The sequence below is a fragment of the Camelus ferus genome, chromosome 5 (genome assembly GCF_009834535.1).
Source record: "Camelus ferus isolate YT-003-E chromosome 5, BCGSAC_Cfer_1.0, whole genome shotgun sequence".
Lineage (NCBI taxonomy): Eukaryota > Metazoa > Chordata > Mammalia > Artiodactyla > Camelidae > Camelus > Camelus ferus.
The window spans coordinates 20,536,664-20,557,517 of NC_045700.1; the positions used below are offsets into that span (position 1 = coordinate 20,536,664).

The 20,854-nt window shown below is 34.7% G+C and overlaps 1 long non-coding RNA gene across 1 annotated transcript in view; it reads left to right on the forward strand.

Annotated features, from left to right (window-relative positions):
• Positions 1 to 278: 278 nt before the first annotated feature.
• LOC106730434 overlaps positions 279 to 20,854 on the forward strand; it is a 36,281-nt gene continuing 15,705 nt past the window's right edge. Inside the window, exons 1-5 of the long non-coding RNA XR_001366893.2 lie at positions 279 to 388; positions 3,005 to 3,090; positions 5,490 to 5,570; positions 8,354 to 8,404; positions 17,952 to 18,021. This is a non-coding gene — a long non-coding RNA (uncharacterized LOC106730434). The remainder of the gene's footprint in view (positions 389 to 3,004; positions 3,091 to 5,489; positions 5,571 to 8,353; positions 8,405 to 17,951; positions 18,022 to 20,854) is intronic.

Consider the following 20,854-nt stretch of genomic DNA (forward strand, 5'->3'; position numbering starts at 1 on the left):
TGTCCCTATACAATCAGTGTTATGAAGAGGGTGATTTCGTTCTAAAGCAAATAACTTACCTGTGTGGATCTTTTTTTTTTTCTGTTTTTTGGCCTACTAATTTTTTTTGTACCAATATCATACTGTCCTAATTAGTGTACGGCTTTCTGATACATCTTGATTTCTGGTAGTAGTAAGTGTTCCAGCTTTGTTTCTCTTTAAGTTTGTCCTGGCTGTTCTTAGCTCTTTATATTGCCAGGTACATTTTAAAAGAAGTTTATTAATTTACACCAAGAAAATAATGTACGGATTTTGATCGATTGCATTGTATTTACAGAAAAATCTGTGGGACATTAGCATCTTTACAACACAAGGCCTTCCAATTTGTGAACGTGGTGTTTTCCTTCAGGTATTTAGATTTTCTTTAATTTATCTCAGTTATATTTTTGGCTATATTTTTCTGTTGTTTTGTTGTTTGTTTCAGTGTAGATGGTTCGGACTTTTCATTGGAAAATTAGTGATTTTTATTTTTTATGATATCATTTAGAATTAAATTTCCTGTTTGTGACTGACATAGAAATACAAATAACTGTCTATTTTAATAATATGTCTGAAGGCCTTACAGTATTCTCATACTAATTTATTTGGATTTTCTACATGCAGTATTATTTATAAATAATTATAGTTTCACACTTTTCCATTCCAATTATTATTTGTTTCTTTTTCTGTTTTTTATCTTTCCTTATTGTACAGATGTGGAATCTCAAATTCAGTTTTATAGAAGTGTTCATAGCAGGTGTCTTTGACTTTTGCCCCATTTCACAGAAAAAGTTTTGCTCTCTCTCACCTTCAGGTTTGAAGTTTGCTGTTGATTTTTTATAGGCAATGTTAAACAGGTTAAAGAATTTTCTTTAGATTTAACTTGATAAGAGTTATTATGACTGTGTATTTAAATTTATCAAAAATTATTCTTTACATATTCAGATAATCATGTGATTTTCTACTTTAAGTCAATATGATAAATCACACTGCTTGATTTTCTGTTATAAAACAAACCTAAAATATTTCCAATTAAGTTGTCATTTTTATACGTCTCCAATTTAATCTGGTTTGCCCTCCTCTTAAAATGTAGCCTTTCAGAGAGCTTAAGCCTCAACAGAGAGCTTAAGATGTTTAATAGGGTCTCTTCTTTTGTAGATCCTGAATACCATGTTTTGTCTCTTTGACATCACAGTAAAGAAAAAGCTTGCCTGTCTGAAGTTTTTCATTTAACTTCCCGAGCTTGTTTATTCAGCAGATGCCACAGGAAGAAACCACCAAATGCTGGGCTCATTCTCTGTTCCTCTCTTCTCACCAATGCCCTAGCTCCTCATTTCTTGGCTCCCATGGCAGACAGAATCTTTAATTTTTGACTACAAAAAAAAATGCCACTTGATTGGCAAAAACGCTGCCTTTCTGCCTCCACCTGGGCCCTTACCTTTAATACCATGGCTAAGAAACATCAAATACCCCTAGAGAGAAAGTGGTGACCAAACACTGGCTCACTTCTCTGTGCTGCTTCTCTCTTGGTAACTTGATTTGTCTAGTTCTGGTTGCCTTGGCAGCTCACTTACGCCATCAAACATTTTTTTCATCTGGTTTTTCTAACTGTTCCTGATGGAAAAATTGATCTGCTCAGGCTCATCCCTACATAGACACTGGTTCAATTGGTCTGGGTTGAGGAATACCTATCTGCAGTTAGATATCAGAAGCACTGTTTCCAAACCAAATTAAAAGAATCCAAAGGAAAAAATAAGCAAGGAGTATTTGAATAAAAAATTCTCCAAAGAAGATACATAATGACCTATAAGCACATGAAAGATACTCATCATCACTAATCATTAGGAAAATGTAAATCAAAACCACGATGACCTACACTTCATAATCATTAGGATGTTTATTATAATGATAAAAAATAACCACACATTGAAAATAAATGTTGGCAAGTATGTGGAGAAACTGGAACTCTTGTGCATTGCTGGTGAGAATGTAAAATGACGCAGCTCCTGTGAAAATGATACAGTAGTTCCTCAAAAGATTAAACATAAAATTATCATAAGATCCACCAATTCCACTTCAGGGTATATATCCCATAGGACTGAAAGCAGAGGCTCAAACAGATATTTATACACTCATGTTCACAGCAGCACTATTCACAATAGTCAAACAAGAGAAGCAATCCAAGTGTCCATCATCAGATGATGGATACACAAAATGTTGTATACACATACGATGGAATATTATTAAGAAATGTCTGACACATTCTACACAGATTAACCTTGAAGATAATGTATGACATAAAATAAATCAGTCAAAGAAGGACAGATACTGCTGCTTCCAGTTATATGAGGTACCTGGAGTAGTCAAATTCATAGAGACAGAAAGTAAATGAGTGGTTACCAGGGGATGGGAAATTAATGTTTAATGGGTACCAAGTATTGGTTCGGGAAGATGAAAAAGTTTTGGAGATGGATGGTCATAGTGGTTGCACAACAATGTGAAGGTACTTGACAACAGTAATAGTTAAAATGGTAAATTGTATGTTATGTGTGATTAGTCCAGTTAAAAAAACAGCACTCCAACTATTCTTCCACTGCACATATAAAATTCTTCCCTCCATTGTGTCGGTCCTCCTCACAGCTCTCCCCATACAGGGATTAAGTCTAGTTTTAGCTATTTGCATCTTCAACTTTCTTTAGTCTGTTGTGTATCCTAGGCTATCTTCTACCCTGGTCCATTAAGGTTTCTGAAAACATACCACAATTTACATACTTATCATTAGTTGTCAATAAAAATCTATTTTTGTATTTGTGAACTTCCTTCACTAATCCTTGAGTTTATGTGGGGAAGATCGATCTAGGGAAATCTGTCATACAATGAATATTATTGGTATAATACAAATTATAAGAACAAGTTAATCATATTATGATCAAAACCAATTAATTCCAGATTTCTTTTTATATTCTTATTATTGACCTGTTTCTAGCAGTTTGTTCTGCTTACTCACTGGAAGCCACAGTTTCTTGAAACATGAATGAAGGAACAACTGAGCATTCTGAATGAAGCATGCAGGTAATTGTACAAGCAACTAACCACTTTGGCTGTTGATGGAGTAAGTGGCCAATCAAGCTGATAATTGGATACATGCACAATTAGGCAATTATGAATGCAGTAGCTTGCACAATACACTTTTCTAGACATGTCTAATTGTATTCACAAGTAATGGTATGGTATGCAAAGGTACTCTCTTCCTGGAAATAAACTTAAACCTAGAAAAGAATGTTTTCTTTTGGGCTTAGGGTCAAAATTTATTACAGTTAAAATGAATTAAATAACAGGTTATTAGGCAACATTTAAGTGTGAGACAAGGCTGGTCAGACAGGTGGGTGACAGACAAAGATAGAGAGGAAGAGAGGTCTCCCCTGCACAGGCAGATCAACAGTGCCTGAATGATCAACAGTGCCTGAATGACAGTGCAGTGAGCGCTTGAGAACCACAGATTCTATTTTTGTACTATTTCTTCCCGTTGTGGGAGTCAGGGTCTGGCAACCACCACACACACACTTACACACGCACCAGACAGATACATCCTAAGCAGCATCTCAGAGGTCTCTCTCTAAAACAAATTTGGCTTTTAAGATAGAGCTGAAGACTCCTTTGAAGTGGCAAGAACCAAACAGCAGATTCATGTGTTTTCCAGAAAAATTACATTTAAAAAAATCAGAATTAATTTTTTTTGAAAACAAACAAAAAAAAGAAGATTAATTTGATCTTTGGAGAATAGGGATTTTTCACATTACAGTAAAAATAGAATACTCTAACTTTAGTTTTCTTAAACATTTCATTTGTTTTGAATTTGATTTTTGAAGTCCAGGAAGATTGCTCAATATTATTCTAATATTGGTAGTGCCACTGTCACTTAATAGTTATGAGGCTTTAAGAAGCCATTTTTGTTTCATAAACTACCATTTTTTCATCCATAAAATATGAATTATGTCATCTAAATTTCAAAGAATTTTAAAGGGTTAGATGCAACATATACAAGGTTTAGCACAAAACCGAGATGTAATTGTAACTTTGTAGATGATAGTTATTATTCCCATTATTTTTTTTATTTAAGTAACATTTTTTTCTTCTTCTTTATCCTCCTGTTTCAATTTTCTGCATAAGAAGAGTCTCTTCCAATTCATGCGTTCCCTGTGTCATCCTTCCCAAACAGTATCTCTCCCACCTATTGTATTAGAAGGAGATAAAGATATTCACACTCTAAGAAATAATACCCTAAAGTGTGTGATGAAAGCAAGGAGGGTATGATATCACAGAAGGAAGGATAGATGACATTTTAAATAGAAAAAATAATTAAAAAGGCAAATTTACTAGCAAGACTGAGTATGATAAAGACTCAGAAATGCCCACTGGATTTGAAAATTTGATAGTTCTTTGATTTTAATGAGAGATAGTTCTTTGAATTTAATGAGAGATAATGGGGCAGAAGCTGGAATTCAGTGGATTAGGTAGTGAATATAAAGTGAGAAAGTGGTGACAAGGAGAATAGACCGTTTTTGGACAAGTTTAGATGAAGAGCACAAGAGGGAGATTTGGTTCCTGGAGGACTTAGGTTCAGGGAGGGACAATTTTATAGGATGTTTATAAATTTGAGAGAGACGGAGAGAGAGAGAATCTCTAAAGCAAGACCTAGGAAGTAGAGCCAGGGGCACTGGGAAGAAAGGGGTAGATTGATTCCCTTTGAATAGGAGGGGGACTGCATCTTCTGCAAATAGAGAAAAGCACTATGAAGAGAAACTGTATAAACAAGTGGGTGGTCGTGTGAGAAAGCTGATACCTGGATTGCTTCAATTCCCGCTCTGCTGAGTAGAAGGAGGGCAGGAAAATAGAGGACAAGAAGAATGATGAGGAGATACTGGAGAATGTGTTGGCCAAAGACCAAAAGAGGGCTTGACCATGGCCTGGAAGACACACACTGGATGGGGACCATAACCACACAGCTGTGTCAGCCACTTTTGGACCATTTCTTCTCTCATACTCAAGATCATGAACATTTTGTGAAACTTGAACAAGTGATCTTATTAATGCTGCAATTTCTTATTTCTCTAGCTACATGTGACATCTAAGTCTTTAGTCTGGAAAATCAGTTAGAAAATAAGCTGCTTACTGGTCCATGTGCAACTACCCTTCATTAAGGTTATCTGTTTAGATCATGTAAAATTGATTGGTTGTTTGTGTTCTCTGTGGTACAAGCATAAGATGATATAGATACAGAAGTAACGGGCAGCTTCTAAAATGAATGCCTTAAATGAATTTACTGGAAGATCACTTCTCTTTTGAGTCACAGGTGAGTGGATGTGGTTATCACATACGCCTTAAATAAGACTGGACTTTGTCAGTCATGAAAACACCCACTCTACTTTCATCTTTTAGCCTCCTTCTCACATTTGTGTTATTTTTTGTAGGGTAACAGAAAAAAGCATTAAGAGCTGTAAACTTGGAAGGGAAGACAGGAGCCATCTGAAACCTGGAAATATCCACCCCAGGTATATTTTAGTTTATGTTAAAGATTAGATGCATTACTTTAAATAAAACAGGTAAAGGTTTTTTATTTAAAGGCAAAGCAAATTGTTCGCACATAACTGAGGGTGAACAGCATGCTTACAAGCTAATTTAAAAAATATTTTATTTTTCCAAGTAACTTAGCCCAACATATAAGTGAAGTCAGAGGCTGTTCTTGTCGTGAGACACAATATGTGCAGAAAAAACATCTTGAACCCAGAGTTATAAAGTGGGGATTTGAGGCTCAGTTCTGACATTTACTAAATCTTTGGCTTGGGGCAAGTCGTTTAAACTCTGAGTCAGAATTTCCTACTGTAAAATAATAATAAGATCTATTGTCCAGGAAGATTGTGTGAAAAAAAAGTGATGTATTTCTGAAGATGTGCAGTAAAATATAAAGTTCTTTATGATACTGTTTTTCACTTGAGGTATCCCTGAGAGCAAAGTCTATCTCTAATCATTTTGATCATTTTGTTTCCATACATTTCTGCTAATGTGGAAACATTTGGTCAGGTTACAGAAAATTCAGTGTAGACAGAACAAGCCTAAATTCATATCAGGCATAATATTTTGATTTGCCATTACACAAAACACTTTAGAGAGTTTGGAGAACATAGGAAAAAAAAATCACAGATCTAGGGACCTACCCCTTAAAGACAATGTGTATTTTTTCAATCTCCATTCCCATTGGTTATATTTTTGAAGTTTTTTGGATATATATATAATCACCTCCTTTTGTTAAATCTATAAGCATAACATTTTTCTGTGATACTGCAGCCTTTAAAGACATGCATTGAAAAAGGTTTCACTGTGTGGATGTGTCACTGTTATTGATCATTTAATATATTTCTGATTTTTTACTATTACATATAATGAACATAAATCGTTCCTACATTTAGAATTTTTTTTTTAATTCCCATGGGACTTACTCCTTAGGGTCGTATTACTAGAAAGATTAACATGTTATTTTTTTTTTTAACCCCCAACCTTTAATTTCATGTATTTTCTTTAAAAGATAGCATCTTTCAAAAAAATAAATTGGATGAATAAATGTACTACAGTAGATTTGTTAATTCCCAGAAAACTGCATTCTTCATAAGGTTCTGACTATATCTTTCACCTTTAAAAGTCCCCTGGTTACCTAGCATAGTATTTCAAAATGAGTTGGCACCTAATTTGTAGAGTGAATTGTTTGCCAGTTACAAAAGCTAGTTCACTGTCCAAACCGGAGATATTGGCCTTTTCTGATGGCCATGCAGAGAAATGGGGTGGCACGTGGTGCCTATAATGTTCTGTCACATGAGAGAGATTATTCATGGCTAGTTGGGCAAATGATAATGTAGGCAGAGCACATCCACAAATTAGATAAACAGATGGGCTTTTATTGCTGGAAATAATTTGCTCTTGGAAGGAACATCTAACACTGGTGACTGTCATATTCTGACAGCAGAGTGACATTTGGGGTTGGAGTCAGAACTGACCTGGCACACTTCTGAGGGATGACATCTCTGAAGCAAGTGGGTAGCAGTTATTTATTAATATAGTACATTTAGTAAATTATTTATCTCAAATCACATTCACTTAGTTATATTATTCATGTTATCTTTTTATAAGCAGTGAGTACTGGAACTCTCACTGGTGCTAAAACTAATCTTAGTTCATAGACAGTTCTGTTATCATTTCAAATAACTACCATCAGGAGCATTTCATTACAGTGAAACCCAGGGGCTGACGTACAAATCTGAAGTGACACCTTATTACTTACTTAAGAATGATCTTCACTCCTCAAAGTTCTAGATGCGATATTACTTATATCTCTTTGAACTGTGAACAGCTTGAGGTAAGGAACTACTTCACATGTAGTTCATGTATTTCATTTCTATCTTCCAAAGCCCAGTGCTAAGGTCATGAACAGAGTCACAGTAACTGCTTCCTGGTGGGTGGATGGATGGACAGATGGGTGAATAGCAAGAACAATCGTTCCTCCTATCTTAGTTATTGCCAAGTTTGTTACATGGTTTTCAGTGCCTAAGCGTGTTTGAATTCCAAAATCCTAGTAACAAGTGAATTAGTCTTTAATTTTCCATTCACTCCACAGCTCTGTTTTGAAAGTTTACCATGTGCTCAATACTGCAAATGGGCTCAAAAGAGCAAAACCAAAAAAGTTCAATTGCTGCTTTAAGATGATAAAATAGCAGAGACCAGGCATGTGCTCATGATGAACGCCTAATCTGAATGGGGAAGATTGGGGGTGAGGGAGGAGAGAGTGAATGAGGAAGAGACAGAGCCTGCGAAACAGAGAATGGCTTTGGGAAGTAACCACAAACCATTTAGTAATTTCATTAAATAAAAATTGTTTAGAGTGTCAGCTCTAGTGTCAGACACAGTTGATGAACCTCAGAGCAGCAGTAGTGAAGAAGGGAAGACACAGTTGCTAGCCTTGCAGACTTCACCATTTAAAGGGCAAAACGTACACTCTGGGTGAACTAAAAGATTGGTTCAAGTAAGTCAGGCAGGGAGAGGTGGGCTTCTGGGGGAATAAGACTCTCCAGTGCAGAAATGAATAGACAACTGATTCATATAATTAATAATGCAGAAATCAGTATTTCTAGTGTCCTCAACAGAACCTAATTAACCTGAAATAAATCAATCTAGAGGGAAGTCAATTAAGCGTTTGAGTCATAGTGGGCATTTACACTGTGTCTGATATTTTCTCAACACTATCTTTTTTACCCTTCTTCAAGTGACTGTAAACTTTATTTTGCAGATGAGGAAACTTGGATTAAGAAATACTAAGAAATTTGACCAAAACAACACTGTAAGTATACGGTTTAGAAGGGATTCAAAATGAGACTGTAAAATTCTGATCTTTCTTGACTGCTTATATTTATAAAAACTCTTAAAGGAAAAGAGAAGGTACTGAAAATTTTGTCATGACTAGGATCTTGCAATTCAACATTTGACTACAAAATACAAAATGCAATAAAATAAAACAGTGAAAGTGAGAAATCAAGAGAAAATATAGTTAACCACATTTGTAGCTTTAAGGAAGTGGGGGGTTTTGTTTTATTTTTTGTTTACTGTAAATGCTCAACCTGACTTTCTCAGGGAAATCTTCTCAGTTTCTTACTAAACATCACCAGCATAACTCATCGCACACCCTGTGCTTACTGTAATTTATAGATGCTCATGGTTCCAGGAAGGGAATGACCTCTGTCAATATTGTATAAATAAGACATAAGGCTGCTAGCTTTTCAAACCAGAGAAAAAAAATTTTTTCAGGTTTTATATAGGAAGAGTGACAGATTATATAGATTTATTTATTAGAACTAAAATAGTTCAAATAACATAAATGCTACCAACATATTTTCTGTAATATCACAGTCAGTGTTCAGAGTAAATTTTTTTTTTTTTTAACAAAAAAGCACATTTGAACATTATGAAGAAAAATATCTGCTGGTTTATGCTGGGAGAAAGTCCATAAAAGTTCAAACCATAAGATGCTATTAAATCCCAAATATTATTTGTATACTATTGAAACTATTATGTAGTTTCATTTATTTGAGAAAATATACTGATAGTTCCTCTTTTCTTGGTTCTGGTACTTACCTAGTGGGGTAGAAGTAGAATAAAAGACTTTTATAGGATATCAGTTATTTCAAGGTTTTGTTTAAGGCATCTTACCTTCCCTGTCATCGAATGAAGAATTGGTCAAGCATGTAACAGGAACTTGTAGTTCAGCTCTTTGGACAGTGAAATGCCCAAGCTATGAACAAATCAAAAAAACTCAAATCCAGCATAAATCAAATTAGTATAAAAGGGTAGGTGAAATTTTGAGAACTATATATTAGAACTGTTCTTTCTTTCCAGCTACGAGAGGTAAAAAGGGAAAGCTGTTTCTGTACTCACACTTCTGACGCTACCCAAAGTTAGCACAGACCCCACAGGGTAAGGGGTAGGGGCTCAGTCTCACAAGACTGTCCCCACTTCAGATGCTAATCTCAAATCTGAGCCTCCTATAATTCTGACCAACTGTTTATATAGCAGGGGTTACCACAACCCCCTTCTAAGATTCAATAATTTGCTGGAATGGCTCACAGAACTCAGAAAGTCACCTTACTCACTATTACTAATTTATTATAAAGGATATGACTCAGAACAGCCACATAGAAGACATGCAGGATAGGACAAGGTATGTGGGAAGGGATGTGGTGCTTCTGTGCCCTCTCTGGGGATGCCATCTTCCTAGCACCTAGACCGATTCACCAAGCCTGATAGTCTCTGAGCTCCCTGTTTAGGGTTTGTATACAGGTTCCATCAAATAGGCATGATTGTTTAGCTCATTGGCCATTGGTGATTAACTTAATACCCAGCCCTTCCCCCTTCCCCAGTGGTCAGGGAGTAGGGCTGAAAGTTCTAACTCTCTAATCACTGGGTTACTTCCTCTGGCAACCAGTCCCCAGCCTCCAAGAGTCACCGCCTTAGCACAAACTCAGGTGTGCCTGAAAGGGTCTTATCATGAATAACAAAAGATGATCCTCTTACCCCTGTCACTCAGGAAATTCCAAGGGTTTTAGGACTTCTGTGCCAGGAACCAGAGACAGAGATCAAATACATATTTCTTACTATGCTAAGAAGTGATTCAGTTTAATCATACACTAATATAAATATACGTGAATTCCAATAACCAAATTGTACATATAATGAATACGAGCTTCTTGGTTGTTTCCAAGAGTGTTCAATAATATTGATGACTTGCAATGAGTATGAGGGTTTTATAGTGAAGAAAGAAAGAAAAGGCCAGGAGGATAGAGCTAGGGAGACAGTAAATGTTCGTATGGTTAAAATTGCTTTGCTTTATTGAATATGCATATATTATATATACAAATAATGAAAGGTGAGGGAAATTTAGGTCTGAACTCAGAGAGCTACTCACATCAACGTAATGTATATTGTGAAGGTAAAAATCACCCCATGTGTTAGTATGTATAAAATGTGTAAGAAGGCAGAAAAATAGAAATGTGGTGTCCAGCCTTTGGAAACATGAAAATGTATTTTTAAAAGTAAATTAAAATTGCCATATATATCTATGCCATTAAAATAATTTAACCGATCACACAGAATTATAATTATTTTTCAAAATCCATAGAAACAAAAGATAGATTAGGTTTTATGATACTCGAATTTCTTCATTTGATATCAAATGGAAAAGAAAAATTGATCCATTCAGTTTATTCATCATTCATAATAATAGTATTGTATTTAATTTGCAGTTCTTTGAAAATCTGTTGTTTTGATTTTCAATATGTCATTACTGACAAGAAACAGAAAGTAATTAAATAAAAATAGATGTTTCACAGTTTATTAGAGAAAGAAAAGGTGGCTCTCTCCTATTTCCTCTAACCTTTTCAATAGTTAATTATGTTAGCAATATATTTTCATTATATAAAATTAGAAAATTTATATAAGCCAAAAATAATTGGAATATTTGTTACAAATTATGCTATATTATTTGTATTTATATATTATATTCTCCTCTTATTACTAAAATAGGTAAAATTTCTGTCTTTTTTCATTATATAAGTTAAACATTTTTATAAGATCAAGCAGCATATGATTTATTTCACTAAATTATTTATCAAGAACATGCTTCTATATTATAAAAATATCCTTTAGTATCATTTGTAACAATGTTTTATTATCCTATTTATGAATTAATGAGTTATTTAATTGTCATAAAAACAGAGAGACATTTAAATGGAATTTAAACACCTAGAAGAGGCTAAGCAGATAATTTAAATCTTTGAATTAGATAATAGGGCTTCTGAAACATACAGAGAACCCAAGTCTAGCCTAATGGATTTTAAGTTTAATTTAAAATAAAATCAGAAATAATAACCACATTTTTTAATTAAGGAAAATTAGAAATGTTTATTTTGTAGCATACCTGATAACATATTCACATATTTGAAGTCTTTGGCTTCATTTCTTGTTTATCTCTTTGGTTTCAACTTTTTTCATTTTTGCTTTGGATTTTACTTTACCCTGTTAAGAGATCTTTTATGCATTCAAAAGAGTTTGTAAAAATGTATTCAGCATTTCTTCATGTTAATAGTACAGTTTTTCACTGAATACAGACTTACCCTATGATCCAGCAATCCCACTCTTGGGCATATATCTCGAGAAAACTCTAATTCAAAAAGATACATGCACCCCAATGTTCATAGCAGCACTATTTACAACAGCCAAGACATGGAAACAACCTAAATGTCCACTGACAGATGACTGGATAAAGAAGTTCTAGTACATGTATTCAGTGGAATACTACTCAGCCATAAAAATAATAAAATAATGCATTTGCAGCAACTTGGATGGACGTGGATATCATCATACTATGTGAAGTAAGCCAGAAAGAGAAAGAAAACTACAATATGATATCACTTATATATGGAATCTAAGGACGAAAAGGCGAAAATGAACTTATTTACGAAACAGAGACAGACTTACAGACATAGAAAACAAACTTACGGTTACCAGAGGAGGAAGTGGGTAGGGAGTTCAGGATTTGCAGACACTAACTATATATAAAATAGATAAACAAGGTCCTACTGTATATCTACTGTATAGCATAGGGAACTATATTCAATACCTTGTAATGGCCTACATACATATATACATATGAACCACTATGCTGTACACCAGAAATTAGCACAACATTGTAAACTGACTATAGTTCAGTACAGTTTTCCGTAACATCAAAGCTGCCATATTGCCAGAACAATTCTAAATAAGGTTTTAAAGATAACATTTTCGATTATTTCCTGAAATATAATTTTCATTATATCTTTTATGAGTCTGGAAAATAAAAATTAGCTATTGCTTATCCTACTTATTGTTATAGACTTCCTCCCAAAGTACTGATGAGATCAATGTATATCAGATAATTGACTGTACTGATAGTCTCCTCCACCAATTAAATTGAGCCTTTCTTTTGACATTTTGAAGATAAATTCTATCTTGGGTGTGCAGATTTTTAGTTGTTTTCCTAACATTCAGATAAGTAATCATATTTTTCAGTGTTTCTTGTGATGACATGCTATTTTTAGACCCAAAAAACCCTACATTTCTGAGCAACATATTAAAGAAAATGAATGCTGCCATGACATTTGGTGCAAACTGAGAATTGGAAAGTGAGTTGATCAGAATAACAGTGTCAACTCTGATGTGTTCCTTGGCATGACATCATTTGACACTATAATCATTTGCCTTATGCCCTTTGTACTAATTCTTTATATGTAGTAAGCAAGCTTGTCTTTATATTTTGGCTTCCCATGTGATTTCCTGCAAAGAACATAAGTTGGTCAAGGAAACTATAAATCTTGTCTGCTTAGCAGTTATATTCCTTTTTGTAAGTTATTAAATTAGCATTCAGTTTTGCATTAGCTTTTATGAGCTTGGCTAGTCTGAGACCATCAAGAAAGATTGAAAAACTAAAAATGAAACCTGAAGTATTGTGAACACAGAAACTCTGATATGCTATATACATTACCAGCTAGTCAGCCACCCCTTAAATGACTCCTGTGCCTTGGTCATGTCAGCAGTCATTCATTTCTGTCATGAGTCATTCAATCATACACTAAACCATCCATATGTCTGTCCATCCATACATTTATCTCTTCACTTATTATCTATCTCCTATATACCTAGCCCTGTGCTGGCTAGTAGCAATAAAGAGACAATTATTTCCTACAATCTTTCTTTAGAAGGAAGGCAGATACATGAAACATATAAACAGAATCATGAATTAAAGCATAAAAATAGAAAAATGTACAGTATTCAGTAGAGTCACAAAGGAAAGAGTGAGCAATTCTACTTTGTTTACCTGTAGTACAAAAGAGAGGAAACAAATATTTGTAACTCTCCCAATACCGTCGATTCTTTTCATTTTCTCTGAAATTATGCCTATAGTCATAAGAGGGTATGACTTGATCCTGCTCGTAGTTTAACTATAGGAAAACACACAAATAAGTAAAAATTAAATATATAAAAGTAAGCAAAATTTTAAAAGTCACAGTACAATATCCATAATTTTTGAAATAGTTCCTTATTTAGTAAGTATATATTTGGTTTTTTTGAGAATACTCAGTGACTATGTGATTAAAAAAAAAAAAAAGCCTAGAAATTTCACTGGGCATATGAGTCATGAGCCAATACTGAAAATCCATAAATGATGGAATCTAAAACTACTGATGTGACATTTGTAAGAGAAGCTTAGAAAATTTGTTTTAATTGTCCCATTATAAAGTTTGATCATCTTTGTAAATTTTTGGCTATGGATTAAGAATTTTGGATATTTATTCATATTATGAGATTACTGAGGAAATATATGATGCTTTCTCTTCCTGTTATAGTATAAAATGCACTTACTAGTGTTGTAATTTTGATTCTAATAGCTGATACTTAACAGTCAAATAGTATTGGCTGTTTGAAATTACTAAACTAATAACACAAATCCTAGAGATACTCTCAAATGAGTTTAAGTTAGAACAAAATTAGCACATTTAAATTATGTTAATTAAAAAATCACAAAGTTCAAGGATTTAAATTTCATTCATACTTACTGAGCATTTCCTTATTTATGTAAAAAGCATAGCGTTAGGTAATGTAAATAACATGAGTCTTATTTCATGGAAAATCACATATGATCACTGTGATAAATAAAGAGCAGCAGGATGAGTCAAAGGGCTAGTACAGAGGAGAGAGTGACTGACAGCAGAAGAGTTCTTGCTTGAACTGGGCTTTCGATTATAAACAGAAATTTTTTAGGTAAACAGCTGTGGTGAAAAAGGGTATCGACAACCGAGGAAAACAGAATTGCACATTCAAGAAACCACACATAGTTCAGTATCCTAGAATCCAAGATGCAGATTTACAGCAGGAGGAAGGAGATGACTCTGGAGCGTAGATATGATAGGATTCTATATAATCTTGTAATCCACATTAATCTCTTTAACATGTGGATGATGGCAAGGCACTGAGCCACAGATAAGGCTAGAAACTGAGGTAAAAATACTCAAACACACTCACCCCTCCCACACACTACTTGGCTCCTTAGCAAATATGTTATTTACCTTATATTTCTAAAACAAAAAAAGAATACAACTGTATCTTCCCGAATTCATACGAATTTTAGTTTTGGAAAGGACCACAGGATTTTTTAAAACCAGTATCCATTTTGTGCAGATAAAGAATTTAAGTTTCTTAGAAGTTAAATGAGATTCTTAAACTCTTAACACAGACCAGATGCAGAGCTGGACTAGAACACAGGTCCCCTAATTAATGGTCCAGAATTATTTGGAGATGCAAAATCACCATGACCTGGCAAGACTGTTCCAAAATATCAATGCTTGGTACTGCTTGATCTCAACCACCATTCTCCTAGAATAGTTCTTAACTTTAACTTTCATTAATTAAGGCTTTTAGGGTTCTTTGCCTTTCAGATGAATATTTGGCATATGTGCCATTCGTAGGAGAAGCATTTGTTTTTTTATGTAACTTCTTTTAATCTCAGTATGATTGCAAACAAAATGAGTGTTTCTGGTGAATGTCTATGCCCCAAACCCAGCATGGAAGTCCAGATACAGAAGAGCTGTGCATTGGCAAAGACCCAAAACTGAAACAGAAGGAGATGCCAAAGGTCTGATGAAAGGAGTCAAAGTTTTTGGCTTATCTATGAAGGAAAATTAACACATGGGCTTTAAATGAAAAATATCCCATCTTCAAGCAAAATGCAGCAACATTAATTACAAGAGTAAAGTCTATTCATATCTTATTTCAGAAGAACGTGGGTTATTCTTCATTCTGGATGCACTGATTGTTATTCAATAACCTTGTTGGATTTTGCCCTTTACTGCATTTATCAACTATGAGAATTGCTCAGAAAATAAGTTTATAAGGTTAATTACCAGCACATTATGCAGAATGCAGAAAATCTGATGGTGGTTTTATATTCTGCTGGCATGTGAGGGAATGTTTCAAAGGGCTCAGCTCTGATTGTTTGTGACATGGTGTTTCCTTAATCAAGAATGGCTGTTCTCCTATACGTAGGCTCCCTACAGGAGGTACATGTCAAGATTTAATTTTTTTAACTCACTTTTTTTTTTCTAAGGCAAAAATCAAGATCAGTTTACTGATTTGTTGGAAAAATGCTAACACTTATTAGTTTAAAATTGCAATTTAAGAAAGGAGCTCTTCAACCAATATAAGTGAACTTTAGTTTTAAAAGAAAACATGTATCCTGTGTTTCTGAATGTGTGTGTGTTTCTGGTTGTGTGACAATGACTGACTGCTCAGTTCTTCTCTCAAAGCTGTTGACACATCGGTGACATATTTGTTACTGTGACTTTCAGTTTCCAGTCAGTTTGCTTGGGGTGCATAATTAAGAGATAAGTATCAACCTATCTACTTCCTGAGGCACATACACTGAATGACTTTCAGCATCTCTGGAAGAAAACAACATGGAAGACTAGAAGACTGAACAGAAGCATACGTACACCTATCAGTCCGCTGCCCATATGGTTAACGCTTGATGACTGCTATTTCCCTCCATTAGTTAAACCTCAGATAATTGACCAGTCCTGTGAGATTACTGAAGATCCATTATCACAAGCCAACAGCCTCTCTCTGGCTCTTTCTTTTTTTTCAGAAACTGAAATTTCATGAAAATAGAGGAAAAGGAAGATTTCCTTTTGACACTTCTATAACCCCAGGAAAATTGGGATTCTAAGGCGTCCAAAGCCTTGGACAACAAGAACCTCATCTACTTCTCTAGCTTGTTCTGATATCACTCTCCCCGACTATACTACAGCCATCACAGTCATCTTTCTGCTTCTCAAACATTTCAAGATCATTTTTACTGCAGGTTACTTACTCTTGCCTTTCCCTCTGCCTGAAATAATCTTCCATGGATCCTGAACAGCTGACTCCTGGCTATCATTCTGGTCCCAGTTCAAACGGCCTCTGTTCAGAGAGGTTATGCCGATAATCTAATCTACAGCACACGGCTCCCTAACACCAATCACTCTCTTGCTTCTTTCATTCTCTTCATAACACTTAGAAGTATCAGACAGTATCTAGTTACATCTACAACAACTATCTGTTGACTTGCCTATTGTCTACTTTCTCCTTCTGAAATGTAAGGTTTGGCAGTCCTGGTAACCATCACTTTTCCATTATTTAGAAGGGTAGTAGCTCAAAATTTTGGTTGAATATAAGAAAGAACATATGGGAGCATCCTGTATGTGGAGTTTTCCATAATACATACAATACACTTCTGTCCTAGATTGGTGGTTATAAATTCAAATGCCTTCAGAGATCAGGCAAATAATGTAAACGAGTGAAACAGACCAGCTATCATGATTAATAAAGATTAATAGGAAGGTGTGAAGATTATGACAAACTGTGGAACATCTGCTCCACCTACACTCAGCTCTAACATTTATTGTGATGAATTTGGATTCCAAAGTGCCAGATTTTATGTATAATTCTTGACTTTTAATGCTGGCAAAATAAATCTTTAAAAAAATTTATTGGCCAAAAATATATCTCTATACTACGTAAGTATTGCTGAACTTCTTGTAACTTAAGCTATGAAATTAAATGTGACCATGAGAGAGTATCAAAATATCCCAGAGGAAAAAAAAACCCAGGAAATTGAATATGACATATCACTCCAAATAAGGTATGTTTATATAACATTTCCATCCATAAAGGCTAATTCAGTTGTACCTGAAACCCCAAAATAACAGTGGTTTGAACAAGATGTAAGTTTTTTTTTGGTCTCACAGTGAATCATGGTGTGTTGGCTTTGGAGACCAGGTACCTGGTCTCTTTCAATTTAATTGCTTCATCATCCTTACCAATGAGTTCTACCTCATGGTTCTAAGTAGCTGGTTCAGCTCAAGACATCAGATCTGCACTTTGAAACAAGAATAAATTTCATGGTGGAAGTGAAAAGAAAAGACAAGGTAAGATGTCAGATCTGTACTACAACCAATAAAAAGAAGGAACAGGCTGAAAGAAAAGAGAGAAAGCATATCTCTCACTCAACTCAAGAAATTGAGTTTGAATAGATAACACATTTTTCACTTGGTCCCCAGGGTAGGGCTTACAAAGCAGCATTCTGGGAGATGGGGAAACGTGAATGAACAAGATCATAATATCTGCCCTTACGAAACTGATGTTCAGGTAAGGACAGAGAAAAATGAAAAGTACACAGGAGTCAAATATATACAGTTGACCATTGAACAAAATGGGTTTGAGCTAAGTGGATCCACTAATAGGTGTTGTTTTTTTTTTTCAAATAGTAAATACTACAGCACTAGACTATCCCTGATTGAATCCACGGCTGCAGTTGCACGGATACAGAGGAAACAGGTATACAGAGGGCTGACTATAACTTATACACTGACTATGCAGAGGGTGGGCACCTCTAACCCTCTTGTTTTTCAATGGTCAGCTGTATACAAAACTGAAATAGCTGGTCTCATTTTGCACTCCTACCAGCAATGCATGAGAATTTCAGTCATTCCACACCTATACCAACTCTTGGTATTTTAAAATTAAGCCATTCTAATAGGTGTGTAATGTTTTCACTATGGTTTAATTTGCATTTCTCTGGTGAAAAGTAGTGATTAACACATGTTTATATCCTATTTGCCATTCATATTTCTTTGTGAAAAATGTGTTCATCTTTTGCCTGTTTTCTTTAATTCTTTGGTTATCTTTTTAATATTACAAGAGTCCTTTATACATTCTAGATGCAGATCCATTGGTTAGATGTATGTTGTATACACATTTTCTCCAAGTCTGTGACTTGCCTTTTCATTTTTTAACTGTATTTTTTCAAAGGGCTTTAATTTAGATGAATACTACTTTATTATTTTTCTCTTATATTTTGTACTTTTTGTATCCTTTAAATTTTTTTTTCCTAATTCAGCATCATAAGGATTTTCTTCTATGCTTTCTTCTCTAGGTCTGTAATAGTTCTATCTCTTTTATTTAGGTCTATGATCAATTTCAGGTAATTTTTTGTGGATGGTATGTGGCATGGGTCAAGGTTCATTGTTTTCCTTATAGATATTAAGGTATTCAGCACCATTAATTAAAATTAATATACATTCCCATTGTATTGCCTTGTCACCTTTGTCAAAAGTCATTTGATGGTATAAGTGTGAGTCTATTTCTGACCAGTCCATTTTGTTCCATTGATTTTGATGTCTATCATTATGTGAATGTCATCTTGTAGCTTTATAGTAAGTATTGAAATCAGATAGTATGAGTCCCTCAATCCTGTTCATTTTCAAGAATGGCTATAATGGTTATGTATTATTTAACTTAATCCAAGCAATATACTCTGGTGTGGTTATTATTGCTATTACCATTTTACAGATAAGGAAACTGGAGCAGAAAACTTATATACAAAAATGGCAGAGCCAAATCTGAACATTGCCAGTGTGACTTCAAAATCCAAACATTCAACTGTCATATAGTTCTGTCTCCCTGCATTTGGACAACATGATATTGGAGTCATGTGTGGACACCAAAGACTAAAAGACAGTGAAGGATGTCTGTACTGAGTGTGTGTGCGTGCATATGTGTGCATGCACATATGTGTATGTGTATATATACACACACACATACAACACACATATATGCAAATTTAGAACAAGAACTTCTGCTATCTTTGATAAGAATTTCCTCACTACCCTCAGTAGATTTAACTGTATCATTTGTGCTCACTTTCTATGTTCTTTTTGGCCTTCCTGGTAAAGATGCGTCCAAATCCTTTATATTGCCACATATGCCATCTTTTACACTTTTTTAAGTCTAAATTTTAAATTTTAAAAACACTCTGTTGCTATGTTTTAAATTTTTGTTCAGTGCTTATGACACGAAGATATTTGAACTGCTGTAAGTTTATACAATAATATAATAATAATGGTTTATAGATTTACTTAATGCAAGTATTTTTTTTATGAGACAACGGTGTTCCTAACACAGTATATGAAAGTCAGAAGAGAACTGTCCAAAGCCTAGGTCGAAGAAGAGAGTAACAAATTTAAATTTAAAAATTAAGGGGGATTTTTTTTTTCTTTTAATATTTGTGGCATGAATGATGTCTGTAAGTACCTAAGATAAGGAGTAACTGAGTCTGCCCGGGCTGTCAGACAATAAACCCTAGAGTAGTTTCCCTGAGTGGACAAGAGGAAGGAAGATACCACAGTCATGGCGAGGTGCACTGTAGAACATGGCGCATCAGAGAGCGTGGCAGTCCATGTGTCTGAAGCAGAGATGCATGTGTGTAATCACTTGGTAAGGGTACAAGTATTAGAAATATTTTCTCTAGAGTCAGTTAGTAGTTTATAGCTATATTATCTGAGTAGTTAACAAAATCACAAGAGAAAATAGAGAAAAAATATTTTCTGGGGTCACATGCTAAAATGGAGTTCTTAATATGCCTTCAAAGATAAAATCTTTCAATATTCTCTTCCCAATATTTGAGCTGATTTCTAAAGAATTAATGGGAAAACTGTCAGTTGCAAAAAATGAAAATGAGCATTTTAGTCATGTGATTAAATGTGAGCCCAAGAAAGAGGTCTGCCTTCTCAGGCATGGTGCCAACCTCAAGGGCACATGCTGACAAGCATGTACAGAGGAAGACTGAGGGAATCGGGAGTGAACTGTTGCAATAATTTTAGTCCATGTAGGAAGTGTTGAGGGCCTATATTGGCACGGCAACTGGAAAGATTTTCTTTGAGGTAGAGTTGGTGGGACATAGTAATCATTTGAAGAGAACAGATGTTGGAATTGAATTTTTCAGATCATGATTCTCCTTGTAATATAAACATTTCCTTTAAAAAAAAAAAGCCTTAAATGGACTCTATGGAACAACACTTCTTTTTATTTTTAGTACTTACTTTAATGTTAATAGGGAAAAGCTCTTTAGAGCAATAGAATGAGGGGCAAAGAGTGGATGATCTTCCCTGTCATGTGTTTTACAATGAATACAGGCCCATCTGGTCCCAGCAAGCTCCATCTCTACCACTGAAAGGATGTCCCATCTGTATTCACGAGTTCCAGCTTTAGCATGCTAGGAGCCTGTGACCTTCAAATTGGCAAGGAGGACTAACACAGGATGAATGGTCATGTATTTTAAAAACTCAGCATCTCAATCTTGAGGGGAAAAAATGATGGTGTGAATTCGACC